Raw genomic sequence first — 5,845 nt, 5'->3', positions numbered from 1 at the left:
GACACCCCTTCCTCTCCTGACCCCCCCTCCTCTCCCAACCCCCTCCAGGTGTCTCATCTACTTCTACCTCCTCTGAACTCTTTTTCCCAAGAAGCCTCCAACCTGATTGGAAATAACTTAGTGCTCTCTGGGCTTACACAAAGGTTCAGTGGGTAAGGAGCCTCTGCTGAGCTTGACCTAATGGAAGAGATGAGACCCTTAAAAGTTGTCCTCTGATCTCCACATGCACTCTGTAGCACGTGTATGTATGTGTGTGCACGTGCATGCTCACACACACACACACACACACACACACACACACACACACAAGAAATAAATGTTGGGCTGGAGAGATGGCTCAGTGGATAAGAGCACTGACTGCTCTTCTGAAGGTCCTGAGTTCAAATCCCAGCAACCACATGGTGGCTCACAACCATCTGTAATGAGATCTCACGCCCTCTTCTGGGGTGTCTGAAGACAGCTACAGTGTACTTACATATAATAAATAAATACATCTTTGAATAAAAGAAAGAAAGGAAGGGAAGAAAAAAGAAAGAAATGCTGGAGCTGAAGATATGGCTCAGCAGTTAAGAGCATTAACTACCTTTTCTTCTGACGACCCAGATTCGACTCCCAGCACCAACATGGTGGCTCACAACTATCTTATAAACTCCAGTTCCAGGGGAACAGGTTTTACTCTCTGATTTCCTTGGAAACTTGCCCATATGCAGTACACAGTCATACATGTGGGCAACACACACACACATATAAAATAATAAGATAAAACTTAAATACTTGTATTGTTATTTATGTGTACACGTGTATGTCTGTGTATGAGAAGATCAGCAGCACATCAGGGACTCTGAAGCTGGGGTCATTGGCAGTTGTGAGCTGCCTGCTGTAGGTGCTGGGAACTGAATTTGAATCCTTTGCAAGAACAGAATGCACTGGGACATCTCTCCAGTGCCACAATAAGAAAATAGAACACAGGCTGGAGAGGAGGCTCAGCGGTTAAGAGCACTGGCTGCTCTTCCAGAAGTTCTGAGTTCAAATCCCAGCAACCACAGGGTGGCTCACAACCATCTGTAATGGGATCTGATGCCCACTTCTGGTGATTCATGAAGTAAATAAAACAAATCTTTAAAAGAAAAAAAAAAAGAAAAGAAAACACATTTTAAAAAGGAAGTTTTAAAACAAATGAATAAACAAAAATCCCAGGGACTGGAGAGATGGTTTCATGGTTAAGGCACTGCTCAGATAGCTCAGTGGGTAAGAGCCCTGACTGCTTTTCCAGAGGTCCTGAGTTCAAGTCCCAGCAACCACATGGTGGCTCACAACCATCTGTAATAAGTTGTGATGCCCTCTTCTGGCATACAGGTATACATGCAGTTAGAATATTCATATACATAATATAAATCTTAAAAAAAAAAAAAGACATTGGCTGCTTTTCCAGAGGACCCAGGTTCGATTCCCATCACCCACAAGGTGGCCCACAACTGTCTATAACTCCACTTCCAGGAGCTCTGATGAATGCTCTAGTCTGGTCTTCCAGCCACACAAGCAGACCACAGGCATACATCAAGCGAGACACCATACACAGAAAATTAAACAAACAAACAAACAAACAAACAGTGCTTTTGGAGGGGTAGGGAGGCCTGGGCCTAGAGAGAGGGGCAGATGTTATGATGGGAGCCACAGGAACGGGTCAGAAGTAGAGCTGAGACCAAACAGGAGGAAACCTGCGAGCTTAGAGGCTGGACCTGCGGACTTCCTCAAGAGGCAGCTTTGGATAATTCATGGATGGCGTGGAGGCCTCTTGACTTCCCTTGGCCTCACCCTTGAACTCTCAAGGTGTCGGGGCTGGAAAAGCCTACGAGCCTAGACCTTGAAAAGTTCAGCCAGCCTGGACTTTGAGAACCCTGAGAAGCTGGTGAATATATCACCATGCTGGGTAACCCATTAACCTGGCTTGCTCATTAAGACCCTTGTGGGTGCTTCTTTGCTTCTTGGTTTGCTGGTTTGCTCTGTGGGAAACTGGGCAGAGGGCAGCCTTGAGAAGGGAGTATTGGTGAGGGACAATGGCCCAGCCGGGGCGGGTGGCGGGGGGTGGGGGGGTGTCTACTGTGTGTTTATTCCTGCAGGAGCTTTTGCTAGCCAGGGTGGCCTTGGGGCGGGACCCCACCACCCCCGCCTTTCATCCTCTGTTAGGACCAGCAGTCCATGCCCTGGGGGCTGGGGGGTGCGCTTGGCCAGGTAGGAGACTCAGGAACGCATTTAGGGGGTGGCTGGGCAATTACACCAGCTCCCCAACAGAGAAATGGGTTCACAGTGGCCCCCAAAGCACTTCCTGTTTCAAAGGGCTTATCTTCCTGCACCCCGTCTAAGAAAACCAAGATCTGGTAGAGCAAGACTCTCAGTTGTCAGTACCGGAAAACCAAATGCTGGGGGTTGCAGCTCAGTGGGTTTGGGAGGGGTTCAGCCAACCACTTCCTGAAACTCTTTGCAGCCCCAACCACACCCTGTAAGCACCATCGTCGGGTCCAGATGGTTGACGTCACTGGATGTCAGGAGACTCTGGGCAGGGCTTGAGCCCCCAGTGGGTAAGGGTCACAGCTGGGGTCAATAGTCTAAGCATCGAAGTCAGTGTGAGTAATGAGATGGGTGGGTCCGTCCCCTCCCCACACTCAGGTTCTCTTGGGACAGGATCTCCCTTCCTGCCCTGGAAGCCAGCAGCTCCGAGACTATCCAGGTAAACGGGTGGAATGAAACTGACTTCAAATCCAAACACCGAAACAACTTAATTAACGTGAGGATCACAGAAGCTCAACCTTCGCTCTGGTTTTCCAACACCCTAGAAACGTCCGCTGTCCTTGGGGGCATTCTTCATCTCTAAAAGAGGTTGGCAAGTTCTCCCCCGGAGTCGAGCCCCCATCTCCTGAGCCTTCTACCAGATAGAGAGTCAAGAGTCGGCTCATTTTTTTGGATGGCTCTGGTCTCAGACCCATCCCAGGTCACAGATCAGAGATGATGCAGGGGACACCCATCCCCTGTGACTACCTGCTTAGAGTGCTTGACCACACACAGACCACAATGACTAGAGAAAAGACTCCGTAAATGGGCCCCTGTTACTCAATGGTGTTGAGGAAGTAAACTCTGAATGACCACACCACAGCAAGGTCAAATTTTCTGCGCTTCCTTCCCCACCCTCCAACACACCTCATACCAGCCTGGCTTTTTGGTACTGCCCCCACCCCACCCCATTCCAGCACTCACCTTTGGTGTGAGTAGAGGAGCCTGTTACTTAGCCAAGTACAAGTATGTGGTCCTCCAGGATGGTGAGCTTGTTAATGCCTGGGAGCGCTCAGCGTCTGGTGGATGAAGTCCAACTCCCGGATTCAATGGGAGAATCACAGAGATATGGGCCCTATAGCTCTGGGTTTCATGCCTGACCTGCCTGAGAGCTGCTATGAGGACCTGGAAAACCTGGCCTTGATTTCCTCTCCAGAGAGTATCAAGGGCGCTAGAGAGGACTAGATGAGACAGACAGACTTCAGGAGGCTCAGGAGCTCATCAAAGCCTCAGTGTTGGCCGGCTCTGACTCCCCAGCTCTGAAGTCACTTCTTCCCAAAGTGCCCCCTTCCTGCCCTCCCGGCTCAGGTGGCATTTATTGTATCACCTGGCAATTATCTGCACTGCCTGGAATCTCCAGGGGGGCTGGTCCTGGTCTCCCCACTCCCTACCCCCACCATCACACGCCACACAGTCTGCAGGAAAGCCAAACTCACTCAGTTCTATTGTCTCACAGCCTCCTGGACCACAAGGCAAGCACACCTGTCCACCCACAACCTCCCTGCGACTAAATTGGTACCCACACCGCCCAGCAATTTCCCTACACACCATACTCCACTTACCCAGAGCTCCCTTTCCTCTTTGGGGGAGGGGGTGGGGAGGCCAGTTCCTCTGCCTCTTTACATCTTAGATGCTGGACTTTTAGAGTCCAAGTGTGAGCCACCGGCTGTGTCAGATGCCCAAGGTCAACAAGCCCCAACCTGAGCTAACAACCACCTTCCTCAACCCTCTACCAGCTGCAGAAGCCAGAGTCCAGCCCCTCAGAAGCCACCTCCCCCCTTCCCCCGTCCCTTCCAGTTATCTGTGACCTCCTCCAAGCCACACCTAGCACCCTCCCGCACCTCTCCTATCACCTGGTGACGCCCCGTGGTGGTTTGCCACTGTTCAGCAGGTAAGTTGGAACAGTTTCCTCTCCCACTGGAAAACCCTTCAAAGGCCCCCTTTGCCCTGCAGAGAAATTCTTGCTTTGCTGGTGCCTGCCCTGCCCTGCCCTGTCTCTGCCCTCAATGCTCCTGCCAGGACATTTTACAGGCTACTACCCTGGCCTAAAGTCATGTCCCTTCAGACTCCGCTAACTTATGACATCGTCCTAAATCTTTCTTTGCTCCCAACTCTGAGGGAGTCTAGGCAGCATGCAGTAATCATTCCTGAATGGATCGAGGTGGAGGGGTGGATGGGTAGGCTCATTGTAAAGCCAGACAGAGGGGCTAGGGGTGGCCCAAAGGTAGAATGATTGCCAAGCATGCCAAAGACCCTGGGCTCAAATATCAGCACCGATAGGAGACGGAAAATGTCACAGAAGGTTAATTACGTAAAAAATAAAGGCGCACTTACGCAACCCTACGCTACACCAGTCTCTAATCCTATAATGCCTTTGCTGTTTTTTTTACAGACAAGGAAACCGAGGGCTTTCAGAGGCTTCTGTGGTGTCCTGGTTTTCCCCTTCCACCAAGTTCATGCCCACTAGGGAGCTCAGAGTGTGACCTTATTTAGAAACAGAGTCTTTGCAAGATAATTAGTTTGGATGAGATCATACTGGATTAGGGTAGGCCCTAAATGCAGTAATTAGTGGTCTTACAAGATGGCCATTTGGGCAGTCGCACAGGGAAGGCGGCCGGCCGTGTGGAGTTGAAAGCTGAGGTCAGCGAGACACAAGTACAAGCCAAACAGCCTCGAGGATTGCCAGAAAGCTCTGAAGGAGGGGAGGCAAGGAAGGATCCCGCCTGCCCCATAGTTTTGGGGGAAGGGGGAAGGGGATGGGAAGCAGGGCTCTGCTTACGTTGGATTCTGGGCCTCCAAAAACCAGAACTTGCTGGGGGGGGGTTGTTTGTTTGTTTTTTATTTTGTTTGTTTGTTTGTTTTTTCAAGACAGGGTTTCTCTGTGTAGCCCTGGCTGTCCTGGAACTCACTCTGTACACCAGGCTGTCCTCGAACTCAGAAATCCATCTGCCTCTGCCTCCCAAGTGCTGGGATTAAAGGCATGAGCTACCACCGCCTGGCAGAACTTGCTCTTTTAAGCCATTCAACTTGAGGCACCGGGGTTGTGACAATCACAGGACCCTACTTTGTCTATGGCTACACACTTAGGGAATTGAAAGCCTTATCACTTGCCTCCTTTCCTTTGGTGGAAACCCCGTCTGAAGGCAGAAGACCCATTCCCGGCAAAGTAAGCTCAGGCAAACTGTCTCGACTGAGGATCTATCTGCCCCCTTCCTCCCAGGGAAGGTTTCCAAACCATTCTGCGGCTGGGTGTGGTGGGTGGTTCAAATCTGCAATCTCAGCCCTTTGGAGGTAGATAGAGGAAGATCAGGAGTTCAAGGGCATTATCTCCGGCCTAGGCTAGGTGAGACGATCCCAAACAAACAAAAAAAAAGAACAACAAACAACTGAGATTGTGTCCTTGATCATAATTCCTAGGAAGCTGGAGATCCTCGGGTTACTCGCCTTGAGTTAACAGCCTGGAGCTGGTTTTCCAGTTTGGGTTTTCTGATTGGAGAAAGAGACCAAGGGTTCAGTT

The 5,845-nt window shown here is 50.5% G+C and overlaps 1 protein-coding gene across 1 annotated transcript in view; it reads right to left on the bottom strand.

Moving 5' to 3' along the window:
* Ggt1 (gamma-glutamyltransferase 1) overlaps positions 1-4,049 on the bottom strand; it is a 25,272-nt gene extending 21,223 nt beyond the window's left edge. Inside the window, exons 1-2 of the mRNA XM_031347879.1 lie at positions 3,891-4,049; positions 3,253-3,347 (exon numbers count right to left, since the gene is read on the bottom strand). The gene's annotated coding sequence lies outside the window, so the exon portion shown is untranslated. The remainder of the gene's footprint in view (positions 1-3,252; positions 3,348-3,890) is intronic.
* Positions 4,050-5,845: the final 1,796 nt, after the last annotated feature.

Source organism: Mastomys coucha, unplaced genomic scaffold (assembly GCF_008632895.1).
Source record: "Mastomys coucha isolate ucsf_1 unplaced genomic scaffold, UCSF_Mcou_1 pScaffold3, whole genome shotgun sequence".
Lineage (NCBI taxonomy): Eukaryota > Metazoa > Chordata > Mammalia > Rodentia > Muridae > Mastomys > Mastomys coucha.
Note: the sequence above shows the minus strand (reverse complement) of the source record. Positions and strands in the feature narration are given on the sequence as shown.